The sequence below is a fragment of the Zootoca vivipara genome, chromosome 2 (assembly GCF_965207765.1).
Source record: "Zootoca vivipara chromosome 2, rZooViv2.hap1.1, whole genome shotgun sequence".
Taxonomy (NCBI): Eukaryota; Metazoa; Chordata; class Lepidosauria; order Squamata; family Lacertidae; genus Zootoca; species Zootoca vivipara.
Window position 1 is genome coordinate 101,813,431 of NC_142584.1, and position 17,555 is coordinate 101,830,985.

The 17,555-nt window shown below is 45.4% G+C and overlaps 1 protein-coding gene across 1 annotated transcript in view; it reads left to right on the forward strand.

The window, feature by feature from the left end:
• Positions 1-2,599: 2,599 nt before the first annotated feature.
• Positions 2,600-17,555, forward strand: part of FAM3D (FAM3 metabolism regulating signaling molecule D) — a 41,247-nt gene continuing 26,291 nt past the window's right edge. Inside the window, exon 1 of the mRNA XM_035106807.3 lies at positions 2,600-2,754. The gene's annotated coding sequence lies outside the window, so the exon portion shown is untranslated. The remainder of the gene's footprint in view (positions 2,755-17,555) is intronic.

The window sequence follows — 17,555 nt, forward strand, 5'->3', positions numbered from 1 at the left end:
TTACTTCGGCAGGGGGGGGGGGAGTGATATTGCAGTGACTCACACCCATTTTCCATGTCGCACACGCTACAGTGTTGTCATCACTGGTCTACTATTTATTAATATATTGTTAATCCCAGGGAATCCTGTTGGCACCTGTGCTTGCGGGACTTCAAATGTCACTTTATCTCTAAGAGCTCGCAATAGCTCACTTGTCACTGTTTACCATACTTCCAAAAGGAAGCTGAATTTGTTTACTTTGCAGTACTTACGCTTTGTTTATCTACCTTATGCTACAGTGTCAAGTCTTTATTGAAACCAAAGAGGGAACAGGTGATTGAAACGCCAAGAAAATCAGCACATACTCCTGCCCCCCCCCCCAAAAAAAAGCAGGGGAGGGAAGCAAAACAGAGAATAGATCATACATAGAATGGAGAATGGCTGAAATGTGAGAAAGAACATGCTTTAGTCCAGTGGCAGAACATCTGAATTGAATGCAGAAGGTTCTCCCAGTTTTGGTTCCCAGCATTTCCAGTTAGGATTCTATACTGCTCTATTCCGCCTTGGTCAGGCCACACCTGGAATACTGTGTCCAGTTCTGGGTACCACAATTTAAGAAGGATGTTGAGAAGCTGGACCGTGCGCAGAGGAGGGCAACCAAGATGATCAAGGGTCTGGAAACCAAGCCTTATGAGGAATGGTTGAAGGAGCTGGTTAAGTTTAGCCTGGAAAAGAGGAGGAGGCTGAGAGATGGAATTATAGCCATCTTCAAATATCTTAAGGGCTGTCACATGGAAGATGGAGCAAGCTTGTTTTCTTCTGCTTTAGAGAGTAGGACTCGAAACAATGGATTCAAGTTGCAAGAAAAGAGATTCCGATTAAACATCAGGGACAGCTTTCTGGCAGTAAGAGCTGCTAGTGGAACAAACTCCCACGAGAGGTGGTGGACTCTCCTTGATGGGAGGTTTTTAACAGAGGTTGGATGGCCGCGACTCGTGGATGCTTTAGTTGAGATTCCTGCATTGCAAGGGGTTGGACTAAATGACCCTTGGGGGTCTCTTCCAACTCAATGATCCTATGCCTGCAAAAGAGGTCCCTGTCTGAAACCCAGGAAAGCCACTTTCAGTCAATGCTGACTGTATTGAGCCAATGGACTGTCTCAATATGATCTGATCTCATTTTTTGACAGAATTACAAGCTTGGTAGATGAACGGAACGCTGTGGATGTAGCCTATCTTGATTTCAGCAAGGCCTTTGACAAGGTGCCCCGTGATATTCTTGTAAAGAAGCTGGTAAAATGCGGGCTAGACAATTCAGTGGATTTGTAACTGGCTGACTGACCGAACCCAAAGGGTGCTCATCAATGGCTCCTCCTCATCCTGGAGAGTAGTGGGGTGCCACAGGGTTCTGTCTTGGGCCCAGTCTTATTCAACATCTTTATCAATGACTTGGATGATGGGCTTGAGGGCATCCTGAGCAAGTTTGCAGACGACACCAAATTGGGAGGGGTGGCTGATACCCCAGAGGACAGAATCACACTTCAAAATGAACTTAACAGATTAGACAACTGGGCCAAAGCAAACAAGATGAATTTTAACAAGGAGAAATGTAAAGTACTACACTTGGGCAAAAAAAAATGAAAGGCACAAATACAGGATGGGAGACACCTGGCTTGAGAGCAGTACATGTGAAAAGGATCTAGGAGTCTTGGTAGACCACAAACTTGACGAGAGTCAACAGTGTGATGCAGCAGCTAAAAAAGCCAATGCAATTCTGGGCTGCATCAATAGGAGTATAGCATCTAGATCAAGGGAAGTAATAGTACCACTGTATTCTGCTCTGGTCAGACCTCACCTGGAGTACTGTGTCCAGTTCTGGGCACCACAGTTCAAGAAGGATACTGACAAGCTGGAACGTGTCCAGAAGAGGGCAACCAAAATGGTCAAAGGCCTGGAAACGATGCCTTATGAGGAACGGCTTAGGGAGCTGGGTATGTTTAGCCTGGAGAAGAGAAGGTTAAGGGGTGATATGATAGCCATGTTCAAATATATAAAAGCATGTCATATAGAGGAGGGTGAAAGGTTGTTTTCTGCTGCTCCAGAGAAGCGGACACGGAGCAATGGATTCAAACTACAAGAAAGAAGATTCTACCTGAACATTAGGAAGAACTTCCTGACAGTAAGAGCTGTCCGGCAGTGGAATTTGCTACCAAGGAGTGTGGTGGAGTCTCCTTCTTTGGAGGTCTTTAAGCAGAGGCTTGACAGCCATATGTCAAGAATGCTTTGATGGTGTTTCCTGCTTGGCAGGGGGTTGGACTGGATGGCCCTTGTGGTCTCTTCCAACTCTATGATTCTATGATTCTAATATATAAGGCAGCTTTGTATATTTCTGAAGTTGATGTGAGCATTTGCTACTGATGCGAAGGCCCTGTTCAGAGCTGAGCTGGGCTTCCTTCTGGGCAACGGCAAGGATGCGTCCTCATTCTAATATAAGCACAACTCAGTTTGTTTAACATTTGCAAGGGCAGCCACACAACCTGTGGGGTTGGGAGGTGTTTGTTTGGCCTGTGACTCAGGGAGAGAGAGAGGCTGGGTTTGGCAATAGATTTAACCTTCTATTTCACTGGATTCGTGGCTTAGTCATAAAGTTGTCCAGCCCCTCCCTTCTCCTTTGTTTTACTCTCTCATTCTCAGATAACTGTGCTCCATTTGGCAACAACTGTCAGCGAAGAAAGACACCTGCAGGGGACGGAACAGCAAGGACACAGAAAAGCAGGTAGAATTCTGGGTGGTTGGGCAAAATCATGTTTGGCACATGGCTCTATGCCAGTTCAAACTTACTGGTTTCCCCTCGGTGCTCTCTGCTTTAATCTAAGGGCATTGATCCCCACATGCATGTGATATTTGACAGCCTTTTGCTTTTGAGGCAATGTCAGTTTTCCATGTCGATGTCTGATCCGCGATTGGCTGTTTCTCGCATGCAAGGTATGGTCTGAGGCTGCAGACGCTGGGCAAGGCAAAGGGTTTGCCAACCTTTCAACCCGCCTGTGTTGCTGCGCCATGATTTGCAGCGGAGGGGTTAACATTTATCTACGTGCTGAGGATATGTTCACCTGCCGACTCCTGCCTAACAAGCTGCTATTAAGAGCAGGGCTGCACGGGGCCCCAGTTTGAACTCTATTCACGGAGGTCTCAAGAGAGTTGCCACATGATCTAAAAAAAGAGAACCCTCCCTGCTTCTGTGCCTTTAACAGCAGCTTGGCAAACTTCGTCACCGGCTGATGTCCCCAGATCAAGCTAACAGCTTAGGAGCCTTTAGACTACAGCAGCGGTGGGCAACTTGTGACCCATGAGCCTAATTTCATGGGACTTTTCCATAGCCCTGAGGAGGAAAATTAAGATCATCACCACCTTTTCTCTCTCCCCCCCCCTTGAGATCCTTAAAAGGGAGCAAAGGGGGAACCCGGTGCAGAATGATGTTTTCATCTTAAGAGAGACTTTGAGAGAATGTGTGGAATGGCTTTTGCCCCACCTCCAACACTGACATGTGCCCCCAAGTGCATTCAGCCCTTGATGGCGGGTGGGGTGGGGGTGGCGACAATATTGCCCATTCCTGGACTCCTACATTTTTTTACAGGTCCAACCTCTGTTGCTGAGGCTTCAGAACTTGTTCTGTCTGAATAAAAGTCCTATAAAAGTTAAAAGAAGGGACACAGGTGGTTCTGTGGTCAAACCACTGAGCCTCTTGGGCTTGCCGATCAGACGGTCGGCGGTTCAAATCCCCACGACGGGGTGAGCTCCCGTTGCTCGGTCCCAGCTCCTGCCAACCTAGCAGTTTGAAAGCACACCCAAAAGTGCAAGTAGATAAATAGGTACCGCTCCAGAGGGAAGGTAAACGGCGTTTCCGTGCACTGCTCTGGTTTCGGTGTCCCGTTGCACCAGAAGCGGCTTAGTCATGCTGGCCACATGACCCTGTGGACAAACGCCAGCTCCCTCGGCCTGTAAAGCGAGATGAGCGCCGCAACCCCAGAGTCGTCTGCAACTGGACTTAACTGTCAGGAGTCCTTTACCTTTACCTTTTTACCTTTGAAAGCCAAAAGCAGGGAACGCTCCCTCCCCTCAGAAGCAGAACAGCTGTGGTACTTTGAGCCAAAGCCAGAAGAGATTTATTAAAACTTGTGTCACTGTAAATGATAGATGTCCTTTGCTCCATTTCCCCCCTAAACTACTGTGAATAATCTTCATGTTTTGAAGATCGCTTAGTCTCTCAGATGCAAGGATTGCAGCTGTTGAACATTATTAGTGCCTTCCTTTCCCGCAGCCTTTTGCTGTGCCTGGGGCAGGGCCAGCCGGCTGGCCTATGAGGCTTAGTGAGGCAGTCTGGAAACAGCTGACACAGGAGTGGCAAGTCCAGGCCCTGGAGAGAGAGCCACTCGCCACATCCTGCACTTGGCACCTGCACCTGCCGCCTCCTCTGCTGCCGCCACCCCCAACACTGACCCCCATCACCGCCAGCTCCCCTCCAGGCTCCTTTTGTTCTCCTCTGACACCGTCAGCACGCCAGGACTTCCCCAGGTTACCTCCAGTCGCCACAGGTCACAGTGGATAAGGAGGTGGAAGGGCGGGGGGACACCTTTTGCAGTTTTGCCTCAAGCGGCAAAATGTCATGGGCTGGGCTGGCCCTGCCCCTAGGGCTTCTGCTTAATTTCTTAGCGACAGAGCAACCTTGTTTTCAGTGATGAGGAGGCTGTAGCTTTTCTAGGCCAGGCATGTCCAACAGGTAGATCATGATCTACCGGTAGATCACTGGACGTCTGAGGTAGATCACTGGTAGATCATTGGCTCCCCCCCAAAGAAACTGAACAACTGTGGCTCCCCTAAAAAAAGCTCAACATTTTACCTCCTCCCTGAAAAAACTCAACAACTTTGACCTGAACCCCCCCAAAAAGGGGGTAGATCACTGCCAGTTTTTAACTCTGTGAGTAGATCACAGTCTCTTGGGAGTTGGACACCCCTGTTCTAGGCTATAGTTGAGTTGCTCCTCAAGCGAAAATTCCTGTTCTCCCCACCCACCTACTTCCTCAGTTCAGCTAACCCTCTGTGAATGCATTTGCACATAACAGGTTGTTTATAAATGGTGTGTGTGTGTGTGTGTGTGTTTGTGTGTTTATGGGATCTGTAAGCCACTCCTTTTTTTTTCCTGTTACTGTAACGCATTGGATTATTAGAAAACATTCCCTTTGCTGAAGCAGGCATATCCCTCGCGTGCTACTAAATACATCCGTATCACTCTAGAAGGACAATAACGGCAGCAGGCCAGGAGAGTTCTCTTGTTATTGAATTCTTTCATAATGAACAATGAGCGTTAAATCCATTCCACTTTGAAAAGGTCCCTCTGCCATGGGAGAAGCCCTAAGACCCAGCGGAACAGAGCCATGCTGTATACACTGTTAGGAGCTCCTACACACAAGTAGGACCTTGGTAAAGGAACATGCCCGGCTGGCATGTTCTCTCCCTCCTGGCCGATCGTTCGGGAGCTTCAAAAGCTTTTTTCCAGCCCGAACATCACAGCGACTGATGCCAAAAAGCATTAGCACGCTTCGGGATCCACAGAGTCTTCGCAGTTGCGTAGCAGAACTCAGCAGCACAGCGTTTTGGCTAATCTACTTTATTTACATATAATACACTCGGAGCACTGCAACATGGCTCCCTCTCTCTCTCTAGCAACAGGCAGCAAAGAGAACAAACAAAGGACAATAGTCCCACTTCACGGCACACAGTAACACAAACACCCTGTCTTCATCACTTCCCACTCTCTGGGATGAAAACATATACCATCATGTGATAGACAACAATCGCATGACAGCAGACACGGGAATGAATCTTCAACATTCACAACCCCACTGGTGTTTGCAATGCAGCTAAGATTGTTGTCATGCCTCCTTGTGGTGGACAGAGGCTCTTAAGCCTTTGACAAAGTGATGAGGAATCAACAGACAATGTGTTTGCCAAGTAGCATGATGGTCCAGTGCTACAAGAAGCTTACTCCATATCATATCTTCCATGCAGCTGCAATAGGAAGGAAGCCTCTAAAGGAGCATGATGCCTCATGCTGAGTCAGACCATTGATCCATCTAGCCAAATATTGTCTTCCCCAGCCCTGCATCTTCCAGATGTTTCCCACTACAATTCCCATCATCATTGGTTATGCTGACTGGGGCTAATCCGACAACCTCTAATAAGCAACCAAGTTGGGGTAGGCTGGCCTATTCTGACTGCCCCCAAGGACATAATAAGAGACCTGCTAGATTGGGGCAAACAGTCCAACATCCTGTGGCCAACCAGATTCTTATGGGAAGCTCCGAACTATAGCTTGGGTGCAAAAGCTCTCTGCTGTCGTTGTTCACCAGGGACATGGTTTCAGAAGATCCTAGGGGGCAATGTGCAGACATTGTAATGACTAGGAGGTGTAGCCTTATCTTCTGCGAATTTGTCTGATCCTTCTTTAAAGCTTGAATTGTTTGAATTGTTGCCCATCACCACCTTTTATAGCAGAAAATTCCACAGTGTGACTTTGCATTGCTTAAAGAGGTATTCCTCTTGTCTGCTCTGAATCTTCTACCATTCCACTTCGCTGAGTTCCTGGTACGGGTCTTTCCCATCACATGGTACCTAAGCATTTTGCCGCAGGTGAACTTGGATTTAAACCAAGGGATCTGGACATTTCCCCCTTCCTTTATTACTCATTTGAGGTTTAGCTTTGCTGAGTTGGTATGGCCATGCCTTGGCTCCTCTGTTCTGCAAGCACCTCTCCTAATTAATGGCTGTTCAACTAGCTTCAAAGAGATTTCAAGATAGCTGTTCCTAGTTTGAAGAGCCCCCGTTAGCTTAATTGACTGTTCTTGGGCTTTGGGTGAGGGGAACCACAACTGATGTGAAAGCCAAAGGCACCCCATTAAAATCCTGACGGAGGTTGGATTTCTGTAGGAAATTGGCTTACATCTTGCTTCCTAAAAAAATTAAATCTCCAATTTAAATTGGGCGCTTCAAATAAGTAGCTTTTAGTGGATGACACTTGCACCATCCAATCCCTCATACTATTTTTTAAATTAATAATATCAATGGAGTTTAAAATAAAGGAAAACTTTGTCTTCTTGTTTTGGGGCCTGCTCTCTATATGGACCATGTATGTGCTGTATCTGTGATGGAGGAAAGACTGTCAGCTTAATAGACCTGCAGATGAAGAACATAAATATTTCCTCATTGTGAGTTGCTCTAGCTCCTTGGCCATTTTGATTGCTATGTATGGAAACATTTCTAGCCCTTCATTAGGTGAGGCAACCAGGACTGTACACAATACATCGTTGTTGTTTAGTCATGTCCGACTCTTCGTGACCCCATGGACCATAGCACGCCAGGCACTCCTGTCTTGCACTGCCTCCCGCAGTTTGGTCAAACTCATGTTCGTAGCTTTGAGAACACTGTCCAACCATCTCGTCCTCTGTTGTCCCCTTCTCCTAGTGCCCTCAATCTTTCCCAACATCAGGGTCTTTTCCAGGGAGTCTTCTCTTCTCATGAGGTGGCCAAAGTATTGGAGCCTCAGCTTCAGGATCTGTCCTTCCAGTGAGCACTCGGGGCTGATTTCCTTCAGAATGGATAGGTTTGATCTTCTTGCAGTCCATGGGACTCTCAAGAGTCTCCTCCAGCACCATAATTCAAAAGCATCAATTCTTCGGCGACCAGCCTTCTTTATGGTCCAGCTCTCACTTCCATACATCACCACTGGGAAAACCATAGCTTTAACTATACGGACCTTTGTCGGCAAGGTGATGTCTCTGCTTTTTAAGATGCTGTCTAGGTTTGTCATTGCTTTTCTCCCAAGAAGCAGGCATCTTTTAATTTTGTGACTGCTGTCACCATCTGCAGTGATCAAGGAGCCCAAGACACAATGCATACAGTACTCCAAAACCGACTGTGCCATGCATTTGTATATTGGCATTATGATATTGGTGTCTTTACTCGCAATAATGTTACCTGAAATGGAATTTGTCCTTTTCACAGCAGCTAGTATCTAAATACCCTTAGATTCTGACAGTGTGACGCAGGTTTAGGTGCCTGTCACTTATTCTTGCCTCTTATCTCTGTTTGTATCTGTTCCAAATAACTAGGTGGCTGCGATATGATAACTAAGAAAAATGATTTGTGTGCTGGGAAATACCAGCTTTGAATCATGTTTCATCCATGAATCTCCTAGATGGTTTTAGGCAAGGTGGGGGGGACACAACTCCTAGGATATACAGGTGAAACTTGGGAGATTAGAATATCGTCGAAAAGTGCATTTATTTCAGTAATGCAACTTATTATTCTTATTTTATTTTAATTTTTACAAATGCTTTCTTTTGGAAATTCCACAGTAATAAAACAAATAGTTCCACTAATACAAAAATAAACATAGCTATTACATTTCATTAATTCCATTCCATTTATCATTGACCCTCCTAATGACAAATAATTACAATTACAACAAATAAAGGCTTGACATATCTTGCTTTGCATGTCATGCATCTATCTCATATATTGGTTTCACCTTTTAAGTTGCGTTACTGAAATAAGTGCACTTTTCGACGATATTCTAATTTTCCGAGTTTCACCTGTAGTCTAAGGCAGGGATGTGGAACTTGTGGTCCTTCAGAGGCTGTTAAACTACAACTCCCATCAGTCCCAGCCGTCATTGCTGATGTACAAGGATATTGGCAGTTGTAGTCTCACCACATGTGAAGCGCCACAGGTTCTCCCCCCCCCTGCTCTAAGCATATGCTATGTAGTGGGGTCTCCTAACACCTCTCACCACCCTTAGCAAACGACAGTTCCAAGGTTCTATGGGGAAAGCCATGACTGTCTAAAGTTGCATGGTGTTGCTTTAGCTAAATAGTGCAGATGGAGCATAAATGAACACTGTTAAATTAAAGCACCATTATTCGCTGCTTCCTAACATTCCAGCATCCTTCTTTGGACAAGGTAAGTGCCCCGGACTTGCAGTCAGTAAGACTGCATTAAGTTTTGGCCCCAGTTCCTTGAGTGCCTGTTTACAAAAGATAACCATGAATTTGTCATAATTCAGCCGGACATCCTGGGGAACAACTCACTGCACTGTACTCTCAGGAGATTGTTATCAGCTCCCTGATTGACAGGGGCCCCGGAATGGACAAAGGAAAAGGTGTGCGTGTGGGGAAAGCGCCTGGAACAGAGCAAAGAGCTGATAATGCTATCAGGGGCCAGCTGCCTTCCAGAAGCAACATAGAAAGAAGAAACGATTAGCCTTCCTTCCTTGCTTATAGCCTCATGAAGACTGGTGGTGTTCTTCCTTCTGGAATCCCCCACCCCACCCGTCTAGTGCAGTCGTCCCTAATTGGGGGTCCGTGGACCCTGGGGGATTCTGCGTAACCCACCCAGGATATCCGTAGCACCATTCAGATAACGAAACCTACCCCAGAGATATCAAAATTTTCCAAAGGTAAGGTATCCATGGCTTGGCATTTGGAAAACAGGGGCCCCGCAGTACTTAGCTAATTGGGAACCACTGGTCTAGTGGACTGGTCTATGCTTAAACGTGGAGCATTCTGGAATCCTGGTTTGGATCAAGGAATGAATATTGTACTCTGATTGTTGCTTGGGTTATTGGTAAGTCGACTGAGTGTTGTTAGAAGCTCTAGGTCTCAGTTGTGTGATATGTTAAAAATAGTTACAGCCCGTTGGTATTCATTTGTGGGGGATAAAGCTATGGGCTTCCAGAACATATAAAAACATCATAAAATGTCAAGCAAAGGCTGCGTTCTACCTCCACTGTCATAGGCAGTATTCCTTTGGATACCAGGTTGCTGGGAATCACAAGTGGGGGGAGAAGCTGTCACGCTCAGGCCTGCTTTGGGGTTTCTCGTAGACATCTGGTTGGCCACTGTAAGTACAGGGTGCTGGAACGGATGGGCCAGCGGCCTGGTCCAGCCGAACTTTTCTTACATTCTTATAAGTACCGTAAGTAGCAGCAGCACCTGATCTTGGTGGAAGCCTGAGAACACCTCTAACCCTCTCTTACAGCAGGAAGGAACCAAATATATGCTGGTAAAAGGCCACAGCTCAGTGGAAGAGAGGAAGAGTGTGTGCTTTAGCTGTGTTAGATCCCAGATTCTGTCTCTGGCAGATCTAGTTAAATGGTCTCAGGTAGGAGGGAATCGTAGAATCAAAGAGGAATCATAGAATTGCAGAGTTAGGAGGGATCACCGGGGTCTAAGCCAGGGATAGGCAATCGTCTTCTCAATCCAGCCCAATCGTCTTCTCAATCCAGCCCACGGACAGTCCGGGAATCAGCATGTTTTTACATGAGATGAATATGTCCTTTTATTTAAAATGCATCTCTGGGCTATTTGTGGGGCATAGGAATTCGTTCGTTCCCCCCACCACCCAAAAAAATATAGTCTGGCCCACCACATGGTCTGAGAGACGGTGGACCAGCCCACGGCTGAAAAAGGTTGTTGATCCTTGGTCTAAGCCCTGCAACGCAGGAATCTTCTGCCCAATGTGGGGCTCAAACCCACAGCCATGAGATTCAGAGACCTCATACTCTACCGACTGAGCTGTCCAACAGCTAGAGGGCTAGGAAAGACTAAGGTTAACCGCACACCAAATCTAGACTAGAAGAAAGTGCCAGCAATTCCTTAGAGGGGGCTTCAAAGGCAATGGGTGGAATTCAACGCTAATCTAGTTCAGAGCAGATTCATTGAAGTTGTGGGGCATGACTAACTTGGGTTCGTTGTTTCAATGGGTAGAGAACTCTGAGTAAACTGCAGAGCAGCTCATGCAGCAGGTAGTTAAATTGTGGGACATAGAAGGCAGTGGTGGCCACCAACTTGGATGGCTTTAAAACAGGAGTAGTCAGAAGAAGGCTGATCGCTGAAGAATTGATGCTTTTGAATTAGGGTGCTGGAGGAGACTCTTGAGAGTCCCATGGACTGCAAGAAGATCAAACCTATCCATTCTCAAGGAAATCAGCCCTGAGTGCTCACTGGAAGGACAGAGCCTGAAGCTGAGGCTCCAATACTTTGGCCACCTCATGAGAAGAGAAGACTCCCTGGAAAAGAGCCTGATGTTGGGAAAGATGGAGGGCACTAGGAGAAGGGGACGGCAGAGGATAAGATGGTTGGACAGTGTTCTCGAAGCTACCAAGATGAGTTTGACCAAACTGCGGGAGGCAGTGGAAGACAGGAGTGTCTGGCGTGCTCTGGTCCATGGGGTCACAAAGAGTCGGACACGACTAAACGACTAAACAACAGCAAGTCAGACTCATGGACACTATGGTGGTCAATGGCTACTACCGGTAGCCAAGATGGCAGCTATGTTCTGCCTTCCATGGTTGCAGGCACTAATGTTTCTGTAGCTCAGTCCCTGAGAAGCACAGGAGAGGAGAGTGCTCTTGTGCTCAGGTGCTGCATGAGGGTGTCCCACAGGCATCTGCTGTGACAACAAAACATTGGACGAGACAGGCCATTGGCCTCATCCAGCAGGCTCTACTTTTGCTTTTATGCTAACTTAGTTGGAGACAACTCAATGCTCCTTTGACATCTTCACCGGGTGTTGTAACCATTGACTCTTGAAGCTCCTGCTCAAACTAACATGGCATGGTAATTTGCCGCTTAGCATGGTTTGGTGAGGATGGAAGGTGTCAGTATTGGAAACAGAGAACTGGTGGCCCTCCAGATGTTGCTGGACTCCAACTCCCATCAGCCCCAGCCAGTATGGCCAATGCCCAGGGATGATGAGAGCAGCAGTCACAATCCAACAACGTCCGGAGTGCCACAGGCTTCCCATCCCATAATGGCAACAAAGGGTTGCGAGAAAATAAAGGGGTGCTAGGTAGAAATTAAGTGCTGACTTCCAAATTGATTCCATGGGATACTTAGGTCTTATATCTAAGATCCCGAAATCCTCACTGTCTAGAGCAGGAGTGGGAAAACTATTACAGGCTGAGGGCCAGATCCGCATCTGGGCAGCCTATTAAGGGCCACGTGCTGGGGGCAGACAGAGCCAGGAGCACGAGTGTGTGAAGCGGGGAATGTAAATTTTGCCTAGTTTCTGTACACACAACACAAACACATCCTTCTCTAATTTATTTTTATTTAAAAGCATTTATTAACTGCGTTAACATTTAACAAGTCCCTATGCTCCCTATTATTGAACAGAGTGCTAATAACTCTAATAACAGAGCTCAGGGATGCATTCCAGCCAGGCCAAAGGACTCAAGGGGGATCTGAAGCAGTGCTGGTGAGAGGCGTGGTTGAAAAAGGGGTGTGGCCAAGAAGGGTGTGTGTGTCCTGGGGAATGTTCTGAGAGTCAGACAAAGTCTTAAGAAGGACCACATTTGACCCCTGGTCCCGAGGTTCCCCACCCATGTAATCAAGAATCAGGTTTTTTTCTTTTAAAAAGAAGACAGAGAAGTACAAGCAAAACCTGTTTCTGCATAACAGAACAAACAAAAGGGTGGATGCTTCAAGGAATGATGTCTCTATAAAATTACCTTCTTTAAATGCTAAAAAAAAGAGAGAAAAAGCTTGGCTCCCATTCATCTTTATGTAGTGTTTCTTTTGCTTAATGGGAAGTGGATAGTAGAGAATCTATCCTGTTTCAGCCTGTCATTCCAACAATGGGGGGACCTGAGCACAGGATAATTTTCCTATTCATTCCTATTAATAGGTAGCTGTTTTTGAAGCCAGCAGCTGACACTGCATTTTTAATCTCCATCCCGAGCACAACAGCTATAATAGTTTTCAAGCAAACATATATTTTCCTATTCAGCAAAAAGGCAGCGAGCCAAACTTTCATCCCCGGGAAATGTACATAGTTGCATTGGCTTGCACATTAGAGATATGGCCCATTAATTTTATTTCTGGATGTACATAATTGGAATAAGATGGATTGATATTTGCATTTAGGTATGTGCTTATCCAGTGTGTGTGTGTGTGTGTGTGTGTGTGTGTGTGTGTGTGTGTGTGTGTATTAATATATATAGATAGATAGATAGATAGATAGATGATAGATAGATAGATAGATAGATAGATAGATATAGATATAGATATATATAGATAGATAGATAGATATAGATATAGATATAGATATAGATATAGATATAGATATAGATATAGATATAGATATAGATATAGATATAGATATAGATATATCTTAGGGCATAATTATGTTATTCCAAATCAGGCATGCTCAAGACTCTGGGAAAGGAGCACACTAATATGACAAAAACTCATTTCTACGCCATGAGATAAATTAAGTAAAAAATCAAAAGCATCATAAAAAACCGGAGTAAAGCATAATGCAATGCTTTGTGTGTGTTTCCTTTTAGAGTTTAAGGTAGTTCTGCTGTGCTTCTACACAACAGTTGAAATCCTATCATGTGCACATTTCCCTGGAAGTAAGCCCCATTGAACAGTCGATGTGCATTTTTACTTCTGAATAAAAATGCATGGGCTTGTACTGTAGTTTGTTCAGCAAGGGTGAAGCTGTACCTGTATGTCAATTTCAGTTTCTCATTTTCCTAACGTTAAGTTCATCTTTCAAGATTTCAACCTTTTTTTAAAAAAAGTCCTTGTGAAAATTCATCCGCATTTTCGTGTGAATTTTTCCTACTATACACATTTGTGTGTGCAGTTTTGCTTAATATAATGTGTTCCTGCAAAACAAGTTCCCCTAATACAATGTGGGTTTTTTATGTTATCTTCACTAATATAAGGTTTTCAGCAGCCATCTAGTGAGAGCACCTGCCTAATGTTAATAGAGAGATTCAGAGTGCACTAAAAGACAGAATCCTTGCAAATGCAGAATGAACACTATGTGGCACTTGTAAAAGTGCATGCTCCATAGTTTAAAGTGGTCAAACTAATCCCAAGCCACGAAGAGCTTTGTATGTAAGAAGGTAAAGGTAAAGGGACCCCTGACCGTTAAGTCCAATCGCGAACGACTCTGGGGTTGCGGCGCTCATCTCGCTTTACAGGCTGAGGGAGCCGGTGTTTGTCCGCTTCCGCAGACAGTTTTGACTAAGCAGGCTTCTGGCGAAACCAGAGCAGCGCACGGAAACGCCGTTTCCCTTCCCGCCGGAGCAGTACCTATTTATCTACTTGCACTGTGTGGTTTCGAACTGCTAGGTTGGCAGGAGCTGGGGCCGAACAACGGGAGCTCAACCTGTAGCGGGGATTCAAACCTCCGACCTTTCGATCGGCAACATTTTCATTTCCCAGAAGGTGGAAGAAGCAACAAGGGGATCATCAACTTGGGCCTGATCCTCACCAACAGGGAGAAACTCATTGACAAAACAGAAGTACTGGGAAACTTGGGAGGAAGTGATCATATCCCCTTGGGTTTCATTATACAGAAGCAAGGGAAAGCTGAATGTAGTTAGACCTGCACTATGGACTTTATGAAGGCTGATTTCAAAACATTTAAGGAACTACTGGGGGAGACCCCACAGTCAGAAATACTCGATAAGAAGGGAGTCCAAGATGGATGGGAGTTTCTTAAAGGTGAAATACTGAAGGCACAAATGCGGACAATTTATTCCAGAAAGGAAAGTGGGAGGCATCTAAAAAAAACCAATATGGCTGCATAAGGAGCTTACAGATGAGCTGTGATTTAAGAAGGGCATGTATAAGAAATGTAAGAAAGGGGAAATCACAAAGAAGGGGTAGCCAACAGTTCCAGGATGAATGTCAGGCAAGCCAGAGCTCAGAGTGAGCGCAGGCTTGCATGAGAGGTTAAAATTAATTTTAATAAAGGTTTCTTCGGCTACTTTCATAGCAAGAGGAAGAACAAGCAAGTGGAAGGTCCTCTGTGTGGGAAAGATGGAGAAATGCTATTGGGTGACAGAGAGGAGGCGAAACTGCTCAACACCTACTTTGCTTCTGTCTTCACCCAAAAGGAAAACAATGCCCAATCTGGTGATGACAGCATAAATGGTGTAAGGAGGGAGCTGTAGCCCAAGGCAGGAAAATAATGAATTCAGATCTCCAGGGCCTGGTGACCTGCCTGCACAAAAGGATACTAAAGGAGCTTCTGGATGTAATCTCAGAGCCTCCGCCTATAATCTTTGAGAAATCTTGGAGGACAGGTGAGGTTCGTGAAAACTGGAGGCGGGCAAATGTTGTCCCCATCTTCAAAAAAGGCGGTGGGAGATCCAGCTAGCTACCAACCGGTGAGCTTGACATAAATACCAGGAAAGGTCGTAGAACAGAGAATTAAACAGTCCGTCTGTAACCACTTAGACATGGAGTGCAGTTGCCAGGCAGAGATATATGAGGCAAGGTGTAAACCTGTGGAATTCCTTCCCTCAGGAATCTTGGCTGACTCTCTCGTTTTTTTGCCTTCAGGGGAGCACTGAAGATGTTCCTCTGTCACCAGGCTTTTGGCTTGTTATAATTACTGCTTTCCTGCTGCTCTTGTGCAATGCATGGTTTCAAACATCTGCCTTTAATCACTAACTATTTATCATCCTATCTTACTGCACAAATTGTTTTAAATTGTTCTGACCTGCCTCGGAGCCACCTGGCTGTCAAAAGGCAGGACAGACATTTCAAAAATGAAAGGATAAACAAAAACAAAACAAAAAAAAGGTATTTTATGAGTTGTACCATTTCGGACTGCAGTTTCACATGCTTGGTGTTTCCTTTGCCTTTGCCTCCCCCTAAACTTCTCCTCAAGGAAAATTAATGCTTAAAAAAAAATAATTGTGATTTTTCTCCCTGATGCGCTCATTTTACGTGTGTGTGTGGAGAGAGAGAGAGAGAGAGAGAGAGAGAGAGAGAGAGAGAGAGAGAGAGAGAGAGAGAGAGAATCAGCGCTATGTTTCTAGAAAAAGAGATGTTAGAATTCACCATGAACACGTTCTTTGTTTTCTTCGAATGGCAATGGCGCCCACCTGAGAGGTGCCAGAACTGAGTTCCGGCGAGTTCCGTGGGGGGGGGGAGGGAAGCCCTGTATATAATGGAGAACCATTCAGGCCTACTCGTTGCCAAATTACACTTATGCATCACTAAACAAGAAGGTGCAAGTTTGCAAAGAATTAGCATGTGCCGATTTCTATGTAGAGGTGCACGTTTAGAAATAATTTACAATGGTACTTCGGGTTACGGGCGCTTCAGGTTACAGACTCCGCTAACTCAGAAATAGTACCTCAGGTTAAGAACTTTGCTTCAGGATAAGAACAGAAATCGATTGACGGCAGCGCAGCGGCAGCGAGAGGCCCCATTAGCTAAAGTAGTACCTCAGGTTAAGAACAGTTTCAGGTTAAGAACGGACCTCCAGAACAAATTAAGTTCTTAACCTGAGGTACCACTGTACTATAATTTAAATAGAAGTGAAATTCACCTTGCCGTAGCTGGGAAGACTGTGACCAGGAGACCCTCTTTGACTGCTCAGTCTGCTGCTCAGGTTGTCACTGTCAATTGACAACTTCAAGACGCTGCACGTCTCCCCCGTCAGGTTCCTTTATCTTTATGCGACCAGATTTGGAACACTGAGTGCCGTTCTGGCCGCCTCACCTCAAAAAGGATATTGCAGAGTTCAAAGGGGCTCAGGAAAGGACAAAAAATATGATCGAAGGGATGAAGTGGCTCTCCTATGAAGAAAGGTTGTGCCGTTTAGGACTACTTTTTTTGTGGGGGGGGGGGGAGATGGAACAGGAACGAGAGACCACATAATAGAAGTTTATAAAGTTCTGCATGGTATAGAGAAAGCGGATTGGGAAAAGTTTTTCTCCCTCTCTCCTTGGATGGAAAGAGATTGGATAGCCAGAATGGCAGATCAAGTTGATGGACCAGGCCGAAATGGCAAAATTAACTGGGAAGCTCAGGAACCAAGAAGACAAGAATTTTTTTTTAAAAAAAAGAATGGGAAATGTTTATAATGTACTGTATATACAGTACAAAATTTTTGTAAACAGGTTGAAACAGCAGGATTTTAAACGCACTTGTAATGTGATAGAAATTACAGATAACTTAGGAAGATGAAAATTTTGGGGAAGTATTGATCCGCCGATGAAAACAGAAGAGGACCCATTGACGGGATGGGGGGAAGTCAGGAGATTCTGAGCAGTCTCGATACATGAATGTGCAAGACATTTGGATGTAACTTTTTTTCTTCGTTTCGTTCTCTTTCTCTTTTCTCTTTTCTTTATTTTTGAAAATAAAATATATATAAATATGAAAGAAGTTGGATAGCCATCTGCCATGGATGATTTAGTCGAGATTCCCTCTACGATTCTATGATTCATAACACTAGAACCCGTTGACATCCAATGAAGCTGTGTTGGAAAATTCAAGGCGCCGTGCATAGTTCAGCTATGGAAATCGCTCCCCTAGCGATGGCTGCTGACCATACCTGCCAAGTCTCCCACAGAAAAATACGGGATTAGCAGCAGCAGCGGCAGCACCGGAAGTTGCACTGGAAGTTGTCTGGCGGCCATCTTGGGGTGGCCACATGGCGGCGGCCATCTTAGGGGTGGCCATGCGGCCACCTCCAAGATGG